A 19,263-nucleotide genomic window follows, 5' to 3' on the forward strand; every position below is an offset into this window, starting at 1 on the left:
TGAGAATTTCTTAAAACCACTAAAATTTAAAGATACAACAATTCAAAGTAATCTTTAATGAATTTCTTCTTTTGAATGTTGTAGATTAAAATATAATTTTATTTATTGAGAATTATGGTTCAATTGCATAATTCTAAACTTTTTTCAATTGATCCTTTTACTTTTTCTACGTAGCACAATAAGGTGCATATATAGATGACAAAAATTCAAAATACTGGCACTAGTCCTACATCATGACTTAAAAACTATCAACTATGAAATCTCCAGTCATCGAAATATCAAGGAAAGTAGAGCTCCATGTTTAGCAAGTATTACGTAAAAGGAAACTCTAGGGAAACAAGGATTCCTAATCATACTAGAAAAGGAAGCCTCTTCGATTTATATATAACTGAGATAGGACTTGCTCTCTTTTAACTTGTAGCATTGTCGGATCATACCATCTTCCTTTAGTCCACGTTTTCCATCTTTGTTGTCAGATCTTGCTCTATTCTTGCATCTTGCCCGAAGACTGTTAGGGAAAAATTGTCGATGACAACAAGACAAGTAACAAGTAATCATGCACGACACAATATTTTATGTGGTTCTGAAAATTGCCTACAGCCATGGGAGATGTAGATGATTTTATAGAAAACTTGAAGAATCACAATACAGTCGGTTTCTCACACAAAAAATACAACCCGCGAGAGTCTTCTCTCTATTTTGTCTCAACGACTTTCAGCGAGACCAAAACTTCTCCCCGCTTCGTCTTCCTGGTGCATACACAGGCATTGATACGAAATCCCGAGGGAGTTCTCTAAACCTCTTTGTTTCAGTAAGTCCCAGACTCTGTTATTCCGACAGCAGTGTCAAACAGCAGCACCAGTAATAGCGATGGCAACGGCAACAAACAGTAACTCCAACAACAGCGACGACAACGTCGTCGTTCTTCTTGAGTCTCTCTTTCTGCCGAGAGACTCTATTTCGTACTCTATTTCTGTTTCAGAAATAGAGTCGAAGTCCCGCCGTACAACATCGGCAATGGCAGCGACATCGTACTGCAGCTTTGGCAACAACGTCGAGCCTCTGAGTACTCTTTCTCCTAACCACGGCATCGCCTGAAGGTCTCTCAAAAAACCCCTACTATTTTTTCGAGAGCTCCTCTGTCGCTCTCTGTTTTTTAGTCTGATCCTGTTTGAAAACCTGAGGATTTTTATTTCACAAACAGAGTCGCAGTTTCCTCCTGAGAGACTCTCTACACGCAACGTCTTTGTTTTGGCAACATAGACGAAGTCTTCATGCCGAGGGACTCTGTTCGCACACCGTCTCTGTTTCGGAAACAGAGTCATGTACAGTGGACCAGGCTCCACAGTCCTCAACAATTCTCCCACTTGGAGACTGGTACACCAACTGCATCGCCCTCTTCCTCAAACATGATATCCTCAATCTCTGCAACTCACTACCCCTGTCTTCATACTAGAAGACCAACTGAAGCTGCGCACAACTTCAGTTTCTCAAGAATAACACCCTTTGTCAACATATTAATAGGGTTCTTCCCTTGTGGAAGTTTTGTCAACTCCCATGTCTGATTCCCTAATAGGGTATCCATCTCATCCTTCATGGCTAGCTCCCACTTGCTCGAATAGTCATCTTGAGAGGTTTCTTCGTAACTTTGCGGTTCTCTACCATCTGTCAACAAAATATAAATCAAAGTAGGTGAAAATTGATGTGGAGGATGAATAGTACTTACTGACATGCGAACTGCAGTTGTAGGAGTGGACGTCTCTAGATCTGACTGTGGAATAATAGGAGGTGGTGCATTGGATACACTCTCCCTGTCACTCATATCTCTGCACTACAGTGTGGCCTCTGGTAGGTCATCCAGTCTAATAAAGTCGCACTCCATAGGAGCTGCTTCAGCAACTGTACTGGACTTGTCCTTGTACACAATCTTCTTATAATCTTTTGGCTCTGATACCAATTGTTAAGGAAAAATCGTCGATGACAACAAGACAAGCAACAAGTAATCATGCACGATACAATATTTTACGTGGTTCGAAAAATTGCCTACGTCCACGGGAGCTGTAGATAATTTTATTGATCAGTTGAAGAATCACAATATAGTCTGTTTCTCACACCAGAAATACAACCCAAGAGAGTCTTCTCTCTATTTCGTCTCAACGAGTTTCGACGAGACCGAAACTTCTCCATGCTTCATCTAGCTGGTGCACACACAGGTACCGATACGAAATCCTGAGGGAGCGCCACAAACCTCTCTATTCAGGTAAGTCCTAGACTCTGTTCTTCCCACAAAGTGTCGAATATTAGCACGGGTAACGGCGATGGCAATGGCAACAAATAGTAACTCCGGCAACGGCGACGACAATGTCGTCGTTCTTCTTGAGTCTCTCTTTCTGCCGAGAGACTCTATTTCGCACTCTGTTTTTGTTTTAGAAATAGAGTCGAAGTCCCGCCTTACAGCACTGGCAACGGCGACGGTAGTGGCGTCGTACAACAACTTCGACTGTGATGATGGCAACGTTGTCGATCCAACAGAGTGCAAGTTAAATCTTGCCTTTTCTATACTTTTTTGCCATTTTCCGGCTTCCACCCCCACTCGCAAGTCGCCATGCAATTCAAGAAAGAGCACACGCGGTTTGCCAACAGTGAGGTGACCTACCATTCCCGGTTGACCGCCCAAAGTGCGTAACAGACCAACCTTTTTCCCGCCAAAAATCTTTTCAAAATGTATTCTATGTGCCCTCGCCCCCTCTTTGTCTAAGCAAACGAGAGATCACAAAAAAATGCAACAAATTATGATTATTCTCAATAGTGAACAAACAATGAAATGCAAGACTCTCTACACGCAACGTCCTTGTTTCGGCAATAGAGACAAAGTCTTCCTAACGAGGGACTCTATTCGTAAACCGTCTCTATTTCAACAACAGAGTCATGTGCAGAGGACCAGGCTCCACAGTCCTCAACAAAGACATCTCACTTGAAATTCTTTCACGTCTGCCCAAGAAATGACAACTCAAGTGTGAGGCTATTTTAAAGAAATGACAAAATATGATCAAGAAAGTTAGTTTCTTTCACTGCCAAATCAATTGACTTCAGTTTTGTCTATCACAAATACAACGACTATGGCTTCATACGTGAATGTATGTTTTGTCGCTTTGACGACAAAGGGGCACACATGCTCCATGAGTCCCTTGTCTTCCCTTCACATTACAACATCAAGAATATGGGTTCATGCAATGGGGTCATCTTCTAGTGCAAGAAAATCCATACTAATCTCAAACTTAGTTACTATCTCTATAATCCCATTACCAAGCATCTCGTGACTCTTCCTCCACTCCCTCCTTTCAGAATGGCCCATAACCCTTTTGATAGTTGTTTCCATTTTTTAGGTTTAACCCTGTAAAATTTTGGATATCATGAACGAAACCTTAGATCAACAAGAAAGAAAAAGAAGAAGAAGAAGAGAGAAGGAGAAGAGAAGAAGAAGAACGAGGAAGGAGAGAGTTTGGATTAAGGGAGAAGAGGGTTGCGTGAAAAAGAAAAATGAGGGTTGGACGAATTTGTGGAAAGAGACAAGAGTGCTTCAATGCCCTACCTCTTAGCCAATGCTTTTATTTATAGTTTTACAATGCCCTTAGGGCTACAACTTGATAAAACAAGAGACATAAAAGGAACACATATTTACACTTCTATGCCATCTTTATGGAAAGTACCATATTTTACACATATGCCACTCCTTTGACGTGTGGGCTTCTTGTCTTGAGCTCGTGGGCTTGAGCCCATCTTCCAACACTCTTCCTCAAGCTGGAGGAGAAAAGACATCATAAATACCCAGCTTACCACATATAAATGATAGGATTTTAGATGTAATGGGTTTAGTGAGAATATTAGCTACTTGCTCTTGAGATGACACATGTTTGAGAGAAATTATTCCTGCTTGAAACTTCTCCCGTATAAAATGACAATCCACCTCAATATGTTTAGTTATTTCATGAAAAACTGGATTTGAAGTGATATGAATGGCTGCTTGATTATCAAAATGCAGATTCAATGACACCTTTTTATAAAAATCTAGTTCGTAAGAAGAATCCTGACCCATGAAAGTTCACTAACAGTATAGGCCATAACTTTGTATTCTGCTTCGGCGCTAGATCTTGCAACCACATTTTGCTTCTTACTTTTCCATGTAACCAAGTTTCCCCCAACTAGAGTACAATATCCTGATGTTGATTTTCTATCATCAGGAGATCCAGCCCAATCTGCATCTGAGAAGCCTTCTATGTTGAAGTGCCCATATTTTTTATACAACAATCCTCTTCCTGGAGCTCCTTTTAGATAACGTAATATTCTCTCTAAAGCCTGCCAATGGGTAATTTGTGGTTTGTGCATGAATTGACTCACCAAACTTACAACATATGATATGTCTAGCCTAGTTACCGTGAGATAAATCAGTTTTCCCTTGAGTATTTGATATTTGCCAATATCAATATCTTCTTCATTTGTGGCACATAATTTTACATTTGTATCCAGAGGTGTGTCAACTGGTCTACAACCCTTCATTCTTGTTTCTTCAAGGAGATCCAAGACATATTTCCTTTGAGACAATATTATCCCATGTTTGGATTGAAGAACTTCTATACCCAAAAATATTTAAGCTTACCAAGGTCGTTAGTCTTGAATTCCTGACATATCATCTGCTTCACCTCTTGTATGCTCAAAGCATCATCATCGGTTAAGATAATATCATCCACGTATAATATACAGAATGATCAACTGAGCACTGATGAAAACCAAACCAAAGGAGTGTTTGACTAAATTTATCAAACCAAGCCCGAGGGGACTGCTTAAGCCCATATAAAGACTTTTTTAACTGGCATACTGACTCCCCCTCAACCACATAACCAGGTGGTTGAACCATATAAATTTTCTCACTGATATCACCATTTAAAAAAGCATTTTAACATCCAACTGATAGACGGGCCGTGAGGAGTTAGCAACAATATATAAGATGATGCGTACCGAATTCAATTTTGCAATAGGAGAGAAGGTCTCCTCATAATCTATCCCATAGTACTACGTATAGCCCTTAGCAACCAGTCGAGCTTTAAGACAAGCAACTGATTCATCCGGATTATGTTTCACCAAAAAAACCCATCAACAACCAACCGATCTTTTACCTTTCGGGAGTGATGTTAAGTACCAGGTTTGGTTTTCGTATAAGGCGTGCATTTCTTCATCCATAGCCTCCTTCCATCCTGGATGTCTCAAGGCCTCCTGATAACACTATGGAAAGGAAGTAGAAGAAAGGGACGCAAGAAACTGAAAACACTTGGAAGACAAGCGATGGTGAGACATAAAATTTGAGATTGGATGCGAAGTAGTACATGAGCGATGTTCTTTTCTTAAAGCAATAGGCCGAGTATCAAACTCAGGCCCATACATAGGAGGAGAAGGACTTACCTCGGGTGGATCCGACAACTCCATAGGTGAAGGTACGGCCGGTGCATCAGGGGATGGATCCACTTCAAGATTGAACGGCATAAGCGGACAAGGAGTAGTAGAAGGACAAGTCCATCCTAGAGGAGCATCATGGGAGGAGTAGAAGGGGGTGTCCTCAAAGAAAGTCACATCCCTAGAGATAAACATCCTCCTAACGGTAGGATTGTAACGACATAACCTTTCTGGGTGCGAGAGTACCCAAAAAAAATGCACCTCATAGACCGAGGATCAAGTTTATTTTTATGTGGGGATGCAACATGAACAAAACACGTACATCCAAACACTTTCAAAGGAAGAGAAAAAGGATCTTCACTGTTAAATAACACAGTATGAAGGACTGATGAAGGTAACCTATTAATGAGAAAGCATGTTATAAGTATAGCATGAGGCCAAAAGAAATAGGGTACCTTCATGGAGTAGAGGAGGCCCCGAGCAACTTCAAGAAGATAACGATTCTTCCTTTCAAAAACACCATTTTGTCGAGGAGTATAGGCCCATGATGTTTGATTAATAAGCCCATTACTATTACAAAATGATTTGAAGACATGAGACATGTATTACATAGCATTATCAGATCTAAGGGTTTGAATTTTCTTCCCAAATTGTGTTAAGACCATAGCATGAAAATTTTTAAACAAAGGAAGAATTTCGGAACGCTCTTTAAATAGATATAACAAAGTCACTCGAGTAAAATCATCAAAAAAAATGATAAAATATTTAACTAGGGTAATATTTGAGACACATAAAGGGCCCTATACATCAAAGTGTATTAGATCAAACGGAGCAGTACTTGTAGTTGTAAGACGAGGAGAATATGTACTCCTGACATGTTTACTTAATTGACAATCCTCACAACTGAAATTAGAAAGTCCTTTTAAAGATGGAAGCAAAGAACGAAGTGAAGGGGTAGATGGATGACCAAGTCGATTGTGCCAAAGTTGGGCCTCAGATGTAGTGGACGATAATGCAACTAATGGTGGAAGAGTGAAGTAGTACAAACCCCCATTTTCATGGCTGCCACCAATCACCCACTTCGTAGTCAGATCCTAAAAGACACAAGAAGATGGTGAAAAGGTTATAGAGCAATTTAATTGTTTGGTCAATTGACTAACCGGGAGAAAATTTAAAGGAAATTGAGGAACAAACAAAACATCTTGAAGGGGAATAGATGAAGTAAGAGAGGAGGAACCTTTGCCAAGGACTTTGGTTTGGGTACCATCAGCAATAGTAACGAATTTATGAGGATAACAAAGAGATAAGGACTGCAACAAGTGTTTGTTACCTGATAGATGTTCGGAAGGCCCGGAGTCGATGATCCAAGAGGAAGAGGAAGAAAGCATACTTGAGGCAATAGTAGTGGCAGCTGTAGATGATGAGGGAATAGATGATTTCATGAAGGACTTCATTTTCTGAAATACAGCATAGTCCTCAGCCGTAAGAGTCACATTTCCGGATGATGATTCTACCTTATCTTCATTTTTCTCAACGTTAACCGAGACTGGGTTAGTTGTGGCCCAATTAGGCTTGCCATGAAGTTTCCAGCATGATGCCACTAGGTGGTTCTGACGGCCACAATACAAAGTTGAGGCTCAGTACGGAAAGAATTCTGACACATTCTACCACCTCTATTTTCAGCCCTTCTCATAGTTCAACCCCCTCTCATATTTTTGCCCCGTCCTCGAGATGAGGAAGATGTTCCCCGATTGCCAGAGAGCATCGCCAATGGAGCATCAATAGGAGAAGGAGGGGATGGATCCGGTATCTAAAGTAATGTAGCACTAATATCATCGAAGGATGGAAGAGCAGAAGAACTTAGAAGCTGAGTTTTGGCCACTTCAAGGTATGGTTTAATATTTGATAAGCAAATGGCCGCTGCCAAAGCTTCTCTTTGTCATTCTTGAACCACAATATCAGTGAAATATGGCTGAGCTAGTTTCCATTCTTGCAGAAGACCTTAAGACCGTGCCAAAAATTCGTGAATATTATCTCCATGTTTCGTATGCAGCATGTTTTGTAAGACATCATATATTTTTTGTAATAAAGCAGTGCTTGAGTAAAGCTTGGGACAAGTGCCCCATATGTTTTTGGCAGTTTCCAAGTGGACCACATTGTTGGCCACCTGCTCTTCCATGCTATTAATGAGCCAACTTATCACCATGTTATCATCCTTAACCCACTTGTGGTAGGACGCATCTTCTCCATCAATCGGACGAGGAAAGTTAACAACGTAGAGGTCACGAGTAATAAGAACCCTCCAAACCGATTGTGACCAGCTTATGTAATTGGAGAGACCTCTAAGTGGAATTATAGTAATACGGAGTATATCACTCTTATTACTATTATATCCAATCTCCATGATGAGGTAAGTAAAATATGGAGGTCAAGGGAAAAACCCTTCTTCAAAGAACAACGACTCAATGTAATTTGAAGAACTCGTAGACCAAATCAGTCACCAACAAAAGAGAACAATAACCAATTTCTTTCATGAGGGCAAGCACCAAATTATCAAAAAATTTATGCCTTTAGAAAGTGATAATAACATCCAGCCATCACTCAACTTCTCTTGTATTCATAAGAACAAAGAGAAGAAAGTAGATGCAACAGATTAGGCCTTAATCCAAACTCCAACACAAACGAGCAATAGACAAAAATTTAGAGAAGATTTAACGGCAAACCAAGACACTTGGAAGAGATTTTTCTTCAGCTCATGGGAGACTTCAACGTAAGAAAAAATTCAATTGTTGAAGTTAAAAAAAAGGGAACTACAAAGGGTAAATGACGCTGGAATTTCATCTAACATATAATGGGCATCCAACAATATAACACAAACCCATGAGCAACCTTAAGTAGGAGAAGATACAACAACATGTGCTGGAATTCTACCTCAAATGAGATGGATCCAAATTACATAAAGGTAATTGAATTTCACCCATCAATCTTAATAAGATGCAAACAACAAATGATCTTGATCATTCTTGTAATTGATTTACAAGGAGTCAAAATTATAACATCAATTTAGTTATAGAAATAAATCTTTACAACATATAAAATTTTATCTTGACTTGATGTGACTCAAATTCAAGAAGTAAAGAAAAACAGTAAAAAGGAGTATGTAAATAAGAAAAGGAAACAAAAAAAAACGTAAATAAGAAGAGCATGAACTTATCTCTTCATGACTGAACTCCTTTTAATACTTCTTGAACAAATTTCATAATAACTCCATGAAGAGAGATCCTAAACTCCTTGCTCTGACACCATGTAGAATTTAGGATCTCATGAAAGGAACTTTAGATCAACAAGAAAGAAGAAGAAGAAGAAGAGAGAAGGAGAAGAGAAGAAGATTAACAAGGAAGGAGAGAGTTTGGATTAAGGGAGAAGAGGGTTGCGTAAAAAAAAAATGAGGGCTAGACAGATTTGTGGAAAGAGAGGAGAGTGCTTCAATGCTCTACCTCTTAGCCAATGCCTTTATTTATAGTTTTAAAATGCCCTTAGGGCTACAACTTGATAAAACAAAATACATAAAAGGAACACATATATACACTTCTATGCCATATTTATGGAAAGTACCATATTTTACATATATGCCACTCCTTTGATGTGTGGGCTTCTTGTCTTGAGCTCGTGGGCTTGAGCCCATCTTCCAACAAACCCATTACTAGGTAGTTTCCCATAGATGTAAGGATAATGAGCCTGAGTTTGGATTATATGTTAAATGGGATTTGGTCTAGAAATAAGCCTGAGTTTTCTCCATCAACAGGTTACTCTCCAAAATTCTTGGAATTTTGTCTACCATGACTGAAGGTATGCATCTTGGGTTTCAGATTTCTTTTTATGAATATTATATTGCCTTAAAAATTCTGATTTACATTTGGAATCTCTCGTCTTGATTACAATTCGATTATTTTTTTTGTAAAATGTTGTCTATTTTTTTATTATGCAGTAAATAAAAATAAAAATTATGTGTCGTTTTGTAGTAGAGAAGGATGTAGACTTACGATGAGGCCTTATGAGCCCCATGTTTCTTCGATTGCCAGTGGTGGCTTGTGCGACTGTCAATACGTTGTGTGCCTAGAGGATCTCAATCACACTGGTGCTCCCCAGCAAGACAGCGTCCAAGAGAGGTAGTGATGCTTCCGAATAGCGTCCCCGACCAGACAGGATGACTGCACTGGTGCGCCAGAGTAGGTTGCTAAGTGTGCTGGAGGTGACATCATGTTAGTGGGAACAGATGCGCTCGTGGGAAGAAAAAGATTACAACCAGCCATCAGCCATCGTTCGGGTCTGTAGAGGGGATCATTGACGATGGGAGTCGAACGACGGGGCTCGTTGTGTGCTCTGGCTTGGAACCATCGATGTTTTGTGCGCATTTTCTTCCCGACTCCCGGTTGGTCTTGTTCCTCACTTCTAGTTGCCTGGAGACCATCGTTGCGCATAATTGATTCTCGTTCGAGAGACGTTGCTTCGGTGGGTGGCAATGAACACTAGACAATGTGTCGAAGTGCAGCCAAGAGGAGCAGTCACAGAGCACCGAGAGAGAGAGAGATGTTGTAATGGAAGCCTGTGTACACTGATGTGCTGCGCTCGTTGGATGCACACCGGCGACAATGGCACCTGAGGACGGAGACGACGGTCCGGGGATGTGACTAGAGTCCCAGGCGGACGAGATGCCTAGCTGTTAGCAGCCGAGAGCGGCACGAGGGAACAGAGTAGAGACCGGTGTTGTGTGCGCCGGTGTTTCATGCTCTCATTGGTAGGGGAAACAAAACGTATTTGTATATATAGTTTTTTTTTAACGGTTCAAAATGTTCGGGTAGAAGTGAAGAGGGAAAAAACTACGATTTTTTTTTGTTTTGCATTATTAATGTAGTGTAGTTAAGTTTTGACACGGCGGAGAACGTTTTATTTCTTTAATCCAATGACATAGCGCTCCTTTTTAATTTTTTATATCTCAATTTTTCTTAAGATTTGAATTTTTTTTATTTTATGGAAATAAAGTGGAAAAGACCGACAGAACACGAGGGAAGAAGGAAGCTAGGAAAGGGATTGGTAGGATGGAGAGGGTAACACAAACGGCTGCGATCAATAAAATTTGGCATTTTGATAAATGTGGTAGAAATAAAAATTTCAGTGTAAGATAGGCAAGCTAAAACACTTTTGCAATTTTAGTTAATGTAATAAGAATCAGTTTCTATTCTCTTTCTCCAATGAACTAACCCATCAACTCAGTTTCAATTTTAGTTAATGATGCTAATGCTGACAGATTTCAGATTACCTTTGTGCTCACTCTAGGAAAACAACACACAAAGTAATTGACTTCAGTTCTAATAGGAGGGGTTAGTCAACTCACACAGGAGATGAACTTCAGCCGTATTACTTGGTTCATCTCCTGACATCGTTAGTGGAGCACCAGTGCATGATTCATGTTGATGAATCAGAAGAACCCAAAAATCATCTCTACAGTTTAATTTCAGGAATCTGAATTCTGTAGTATATTGAGAATCATCTGGATGAAGCGGGCGGGATACCTCAAACCCTCGTTGATTTTTTTCTTTTCAGTCTCTCTTCTGCACTCTTCCCTCTCTTGGTCTAATTCTTCTCTCGTCTCTTCTTCCTCCTAAATTTTTTTCCTCCTTTCGTCCTCTGTCTCCGTTCTACCTTCTCCCTCTCATTGCGAATGTCTTCTCGGCCTCCCACTACCTTCTCCCTATAGCTATTCTCTCTTCGCCCAAAATACCTCTTGATTTCGTTTGATTTCTCCCATTCCAATTTCGATTTTCTTTGATTTTTGACATTTCGGCGTCGATTTCTTCAATTCTACTTCGATTCGACTTCGATTTCACCCTTCGACTATGGTTTTGCCAAAATTTAAGAAGGTATGCCTAAACCCTGAATTTTTTATTATTTTAGTGTTATATTTGATTTAATTTTAATTTTTGTGTGTAATGTGTATTTATTGTTTCTTAATTGTGGGATTTAGGGTTGGGGTTTATGATTCAATTTTGTCTTCATATGGTTTAATTTCGGGATTAGGGTTAGGGCTTAGTGTATTTAGGGTTTGGTGCTTGGTATTTTAGGGTTTAGGTTTAGGGTTTTTTGTATTTTAGGGTTTAGTTTTTATTTTTTATTTTTTTAGGGCTCTCAGTTTTTCAGTTTTTGGGTTTTACGGCTTTTAGGGGTTTTAAGGTTAGGGTTTAGGGTTTAGGTTCTGTTTCAAGAATTAGGGTTTAGGGTTAATAGGGTTTAGGGCTTGGGGTGTTGAGTCCAGTTTTGCAGTGTGTAGTGTATCTACAATGGAAATAGTTTGGTTAATTTTGAAATGTTTTAGAATATTGTTGAAAATTATTGAAGTGCTATAAAATGACTTTGCCATATGGAGAGGCGATTCAGGTGTTATAAATATCCACCACATGGTATTTTTTTATTTTTTTTGTGGTTTGATGTGGACCATCTCGGATTTAGATTATAAATGGTTGTAAGAAGACCACAAATTGCTCGATATTATGACATGTGGATCTTCAAAAAAGACAACAAAATACTCGATCTCTTGGTTGAGTAGGTCAATATAGGGAACAAGTTGCCCAACAGGGTTTGGAAGCATGAGGTATATATGGACTATCGCCCGACCATCCCATGAACAATACCCCAAGAGTTAACTTTCCTTGCATTCAATAATCGCCTAATCCCCATGTTTATTGATTTTCAACAATCCTATTCATAAACTACTTGGCAATCTCTCTTGGTTATACCCATTGTCACTCTCCATATCAGCTCGTTGATGATCAACTTCTTCTATGACAAAGCATTGACATATATGACTCATTCATTAGCAAAGTTATAACATTTTCTCTTGGTTGGTCATACATGACTCTTTCATATCTGCTCTTCATCTAATGTTCTTTTTCTTTTTTATATGATTAACTTATTAGACTCAAGTTTATAAAGTACCGACACATTTTTTGTTATTCAATTTGTTGTTCTTTAAGAAATCCTTTGGTAATGTCATGAGTTACATTAGCACAAATGAAGAGAACCATGCTTTTAGTTCATGTTATGAAGTTATAATTGGATATCTTATTTTTATAGTATGTTTTATTTGAGTCATTACAAATATTAGGCATATGAATTGACTCTTAAATTATTAAGAGAGAAAACAATTAATTGATTGTATAATGAGTACATTGTTTCTCTATTTATAATAGAGAAAACTCACAAAATCAAAATAAAACTAAAATGGGGAAAGGAGGAATTTTAGGTTTTAAAGGATGGGATGGCATGGTGCTATATAGACAAGCTTTACTAACGTGGGAAGTTGACAGATTGTAGGAGGATTCCAAAGGTTGAAATAAAATAATTTGGGAAATAAGTTTAAAAAGTCATTATTCAGGTAAATTAAAATTTTAAATCCAATATTTGGGTACAATTCCTTGAAATATAATAATAATAATAATAATAACAATTTTCCACAAAATACTTCTTATTACATGAGTTGGTAATTGGGTGTAATTAGATTGGACAACAACAACCTTCATGTAGGGCATATTGAGTGAGAAATTCTTAAAATCACTAAAAATTCAAATTTTGATCAATTCATTTTCTATAATTTTTGTGAGAAAATTTTACTTTTGTGCAATGGTACCCCACCTATAACGTAATATTTAATTAATCTATCTAATAATTACATAAAAACTTTAAAGCTACAACAATTCAAAGTAATATTTAATGAACTTTTTCTTTTAAATATTGAAAATTAAAATATAATTTTAGTTATTTATATTTATGTTTCAATTGCATAATTCTAAACTTTTTTCAATCGATCCTTTTACTTTTTCTCCATAGCACAACAAGGTGAATCTATAGATGACAAAATTCAATATACTGGCGCTAGTACTACATCATGACTTTAAAACTATCAACTGTGAAATCTCCATTCAGCGAAATATCAAGGAAGGAAAGTAGAGCTCCATGTTTAACAAGTATTACGTAAAAGGAAACTCTAGGGATGCAAGGATTCCAAATCAGACTAGAATAGGTGGCCTCTTCGGTTTATATATAACTGAGTTAGGACTTGCTCTCTTCTGCCTTGTAGCATTGCCGGATCATACCATATTCCTTTAGTCCACGTTTTCCATCTTTGTTGTCGGATCTTGCTCTATTCTTGCATCTTGGGGATCGACCTACTACTCTAATATTGTTTTAATGGAGGTTAGCGATCCCGAAGAATGTTAGAGAAAAATCGTCGATGACAACAAGACAAGTAACAAGTAATCATGCACGACACAATATTTTACATGGTTCTGCAAATTCCCTACGTCCACGGGAGATGTAGAAGATTTTATAGATAAATTGAGGAATCACAATACAGTCTATTTCTCACACCAAAAATACAACCTGAGAGAGTCTTCTCTCTATTTCGTCTCAACGGGTTTCGGTGAGACCGAAACTTCTCCCCGCTTCGTCTTCTTGGCATACACACAGGCACCGATATGAAATCCCGAGGGAGTTCCATAAACCTCTTTGTTCTGATAAGTCCCAGACTCTGTTCTTTCGACAATAGTGTTGAATAGCAGCACTGGTAATGGCGACGACAACGGCAACGGCAACGAACAGTCACTCCGACAAGGGCGACGACAATGTCGTCATTCTTCTTGAGTCTCTCTTTATGCCGAGAGACTCTGTTTATGTTTTAGAAATAGAGTCAAAGTCCCGTTGTACAACATTGGCAACGGCGTCGTACTACAGCTCCGACAACGGTGATGACAGTGGCATCGAGCCTCGCACTCTTTCTCCTGACCACAGTGTTGCCTGAAGGTCTCTAAAAAAACCCCTCTCTATTTTTCCGAGAGCTCCTCTATCGCTCACTGTTTTTTGCCCTGACCCTGTTTGGAAACCCTGAGGGTTTTTATTTTGCCAACAGAGTCGTAGTTTTCTCCCTAGAGACTCTCAACGTGCAACGTCTCTATTTTGGCAACATAGACGAAGTCTTCCTGTCGAGGGACTCTGTTCGCACACCGTATCTGTTTTGGCAACAGAGTCATGTGCAGTGGACTAGGCTCCACAGTCCTCAACAATTCTCCCACTTAGAGACTGGTACACCAACTCCATCGCCCTCTTCCTCAAACATGATATCCTCCACCTCTGTAACTCACTACCCCTGTCATCATACTAGAAGACCAACTGAAGTTGTGCACAACTTCAGTTTCTCAAGAGTAACACCCTTTGTCAACATATCAATACTGTTCTTCCCTTGTGGAAGTTTTGTCAACTCCCATGTCTGATCCCCTGACAGGGAATCCATCTCATCCTTCATGCCCAGCTCCCACTTGCTAGAATATTCATCTTTCAAGATTTCTTCGTAACTCTGCAGTTCTCCACCATATGTCAACAAAATATAATTCAAAGTAGGTGAGAAACGCTGTGGAGGACGAATTGTCCTTACTTATCTGTGAACTGTAGCTGCAAGAATGGAAGGCTCTGGATCTGACTGTGGAATAATAGGAGTTAATAATTTGGTTTGGATGCTTGTTATAAGCTATATATGCATGGCAACAATAATAGTATGCTCAATTTTTTACCATGGAAGTCTTTCCACTTGCATAAAATTAATATAAATTTAGAACCCTTTATAATCAACTGTTTAGTACTAGATTTTCACTTACCAATCATAACTTGGTAGAAGATTGTAAGTTGATAAGACCAAAAAAGTCTAAGGATGAGTTAGAAAGCATAACTTTTGGCATAGATTGTCGTCACTCCATTGTACAGTATAAATGGTGGTTGAAGATTACAAGGTATGTTAATATGGTTTTATTTCAACAACATTTAGGGTTGAGAATAGTAATGGGGTAACTTCACTAGTTTTCTAGGCCTCATGTAAGGGTGGGCACGGGTTGAGTCAAGGTCTAGTTTTTTTAAACCCAAACCATGAACCAAAAACATGACCCAAAAAAAAAAAAGAAACTTGAAAAAATCCCATCCCTGAAACCTCGACTCCTAACCAAACCCCGTCTTGAAACCCCATTTCTCGCCTTGTTCCGCTCCATCACCATATCTCCAACCCATCCTCATCTCATCTCTACCCAGTTTTCTAATCCTTGCCCCATCCTCGACCTGAAACCCAACGATTTATTTCCTCTGCCCATGCTCATCCCTTGTCTCACACTAATGTAAAAATATAAATTAATTATTATCTATTGATGATATATATGGATACTTTACCTCTAATAAGTAAATTTATGATTTAATGAAACGTAGAGAGCCTAAAAAATAATTTTGATATTATATAGTACAAATACAATAGAAAAGTCAAAATACAACAATAACTCCTTTGTCCCTATTCCTGTCCATTTGAAATTGTGGGGCTCTTCATCTGGCATCTATTGACAAAATTGATACACATATAGATAAAGTATTGTTCAACTTCCATATCACACCAATAGATTAATATTAGTAGCCCTTTAAGTGTCATCTCTCTTGAGTTTTAACTTTATTTATATTCTATAGACTATATTGATTCTCATTCTAGGATACAACCACAAAGATAGCAAAGACCACCATTTAGTGAATATACGTGGCTCGAGGAGTCAAGGCCACAAGCTTGCCAACTCCCTTAATGGTGAAAAGCGAGTCAACATGACACATACATGACTAGTCCACAAAGGAGATTTATGAGAACATGTACTTGAGCCAACACAAATTCTATAGTAGGCCTATGAATACACCACCTAAAGGAGGTAAAATTGTCAGTGGTTGGGGAGAGAAAACAAGGGTGTAACATTGTCTTCTACCCAATCCCTGAACATCATGACCTATGTTAAATTAAGTTGCTAGAGACTCCTTTGCCTTGAGGAGCCTAGGCCATTAGCCAACCCACTCCCTTGATTTTATGAAAATTATACTTAAGATAATACAAATTCATTAGTACACTCATTATTAACATGCTATATTAGATAAGACCTCACCTGCCAAGACATGGAAGAAAACAAAGGCTTAAAAATTAGACTCTTGTTCAAAATCAACCACCAACAAATGTGTGAGCAATATTGAGATTCTTTTTAGGTGTATGATATAGAGAGTACTTATGATTTGTTGGATCTCCATAATGAAGAAATAGAGGTTAATTTAATATTTCATATTTTTTAAGTAAAAGTATTAGGTAGTATGGTGAATTCTTTATAAAAATTGCATATGTAGACCATAAAACTCATAGGAAATTATTTTTACATACATTTTATCCTTTTCTAAGAGTTTTTATTTTATTTCATAGCAATTTCATGGTTAAATGGACTCAAAATTAGAAAAAACTCTTTATATAATAAACCATTCGCTTATGCTAAATTCTTGAAACTTTATTTAGATTGTTAAGTGATCTTAACAACAATCTTATTAACATAACATGACCCTAGGGTAGGTACTTTCTTATAACCTTGTCAAAAGTTGAAAGCATGAGTCAACTTTTAGAACTAATAGAAGGTGCAAGCACTTCATGACAACCATAACAAAAGTTGCAAGTTGCATGACTCACCTTTAAGAACTACTAGAAGGTGCAACTGATTAAAGAACATTTCGCTTGAACTTGGCCATGAGTTCATCTAGATGTTCATTATGTTGAATCTCGGATTCCAATTCTTCTTCACATTGCTTCCTTTGCAGTTCCTTCATTCTTTGAAAGTGTTTTTCTACAAGTTTTAACTTTTCTAGTTGAAATGTTGCAGCTTTGGGAAGTTGGCTCATAAGGTCTTCTTCATTTGGATGTTCTTGCCTGCAAAATAGAGTAACAAACTTAGGTAACTCATTCACATAAAAAAATGGCTCAGTATATTACGAAATGATGGTTATTGTTTTTAGTCTGTCATTTGTACTTGGAACCATCATCTATCAAGCTCATTGGTGTTGTTGATTTGAGGAAATCATGATCACGATTACATTTTATGAAAATTATAAAAGTGGTAGGGAAGAGGTATCACAAAATTTAGCTAAAAGATATTCAAGGAGAACTTTGGCTGAAAATTTGTGTCTTATAAATAGCATAATCATCATGATGAATTATTATTTATTTGTGGAACCAAGGTAATACATAAGCCACAAATAACTTTGTAACTTGTCTTACAATGTGAGAAGGTCTAAAGTTATCTTTGTCACATGCCTAAAAGCATAGAAACCAAAGCATTCTTTCGAATGCTTAAGAGATGTTCTTAACTATCTATGGTGTTTATGACAATACTTAGATTTCAACTTGATAAAAGGGAGAATATAACTATCAATATAGTTGAATTGTTCCTTAAACTTATGTCTAGTTAATAGATATGAACTAAGATAAATCCATGTGGCCTAGAAGAGTGACATATGCCATCACCTTTATATCTGGGTTGCATGAATTCCTCATATTTATAAAGAGAGAAGGAAACATGTTCTTAAAATCTTAGATTGGCATTAAAATTAAAAATTTAGATTTTAGTTGTATTTATATTTTATTTTTAAAAGGTAAGATAAACATATTTATGCAATATTGACACTTTAATGAAACTTTAAGGCCCTTTAAAAATAAATAAATGGTATTCAATGATCCTTTCCTTGTAACATTTAATATATAAGAATTAAAAACAATTTGAAAAATTTCATATAAAATTTCTTCATTCTGATTGTTAGTAAAAGTATTTTGGCATTTTAGTTCATTAAAATAAATAAGAAGCTTACAACTTACTATTCGATTATGTGAAAGAGGTCAATATCAAATAAGGATTCCTGTAAAATGAAATCTATTATGACATATTTAATAGTTCAAAGCTAGTAAATGGTCTACAAGAAAAGCTCCTCATGCCAACGGATAAGGGAAAGTTTTGTAAAACATATATTTAAGTGAAACCATCTCTTAGTGAGAAAAAAGAAAAGGATAAGTTTAAAATCATTAGTCAGACAAATCAATGCAAAATAATGCAAGCTAATGCATAAGTTTGAAAAGATGAGGAAAATTGTAACTTCTGTGTGTTAATGTAATAATAGATTTTGAAAAATCTTCATATTGAAACAAGGTACAAAGACTTATAACTCAAAATTGGCCATAGAACATTCACAAAAAAATTCACTTGAAAATAAAATTCTTATTGGCACAACTATTGAGAGTGATTGTTTACTTCCTATTAGTACCATCATACTTATGCAAAATACTAGGATTGATTCCACTACATTTTGGAGACAGTAGGAGATATGGGGAACATGAAATTATATATTGTCTAGTTCTCAACACGGAGCTATATTGTCTCCTTTCTCGAGAACATAGAGCTATAATGAAGCTGGTGTACAACTTACACACATTCGTTGTTCTCAATAGAGCTATAACAAAGTTGGTGTACAACTTGCACACATTTGTTGTTCTTAATCCAACAGTAAACTGATCTTTAAAGTCCACATTGGTGTCATAAATCTATGAGGTTTTACACATGTTTATCCATTTATTGATAAAAAATGATGTCCACATTGAAAATATCAATGGAATAATAGAGAAACATGATGAATAAGATTTTCATTTGTTGAAACTGCATTGAGTGACATTTTATATTATTTTTATTCCTAACCTTTTTATGTTTTTGCTACACACTACTATTTTTTATTTGGTCTTAACATTATGCTAGTCATAATCATTTTCCTTAGAGAAGAATTTTAAAAACACATTCATTTTCTATTTACATCAATAGAATCATATACAGACTAGAGGTTCTAAAATAAAAAATGTAGATTGGTATTTTTTCACTTCTTTGCTCAGTTTTCATT

This window comes from Aristolochia californica, unplaced genomic scaffold (assembly GCF_029961685.1).
Source record: "Aristolochia californica isolate CCGP_79_NKW_82.1479 unplaced genomic scaffold, dmAriCali1.0.hap1 SCAF_10, whole genome shotgun sequence".
Lineage (NCBI taxonomy): Eukaryota > Viridiplantae > Streptophyta > Magnoliopsida > Piperales > Aristolochiaceae > Aristolochia > Aristolochia californica.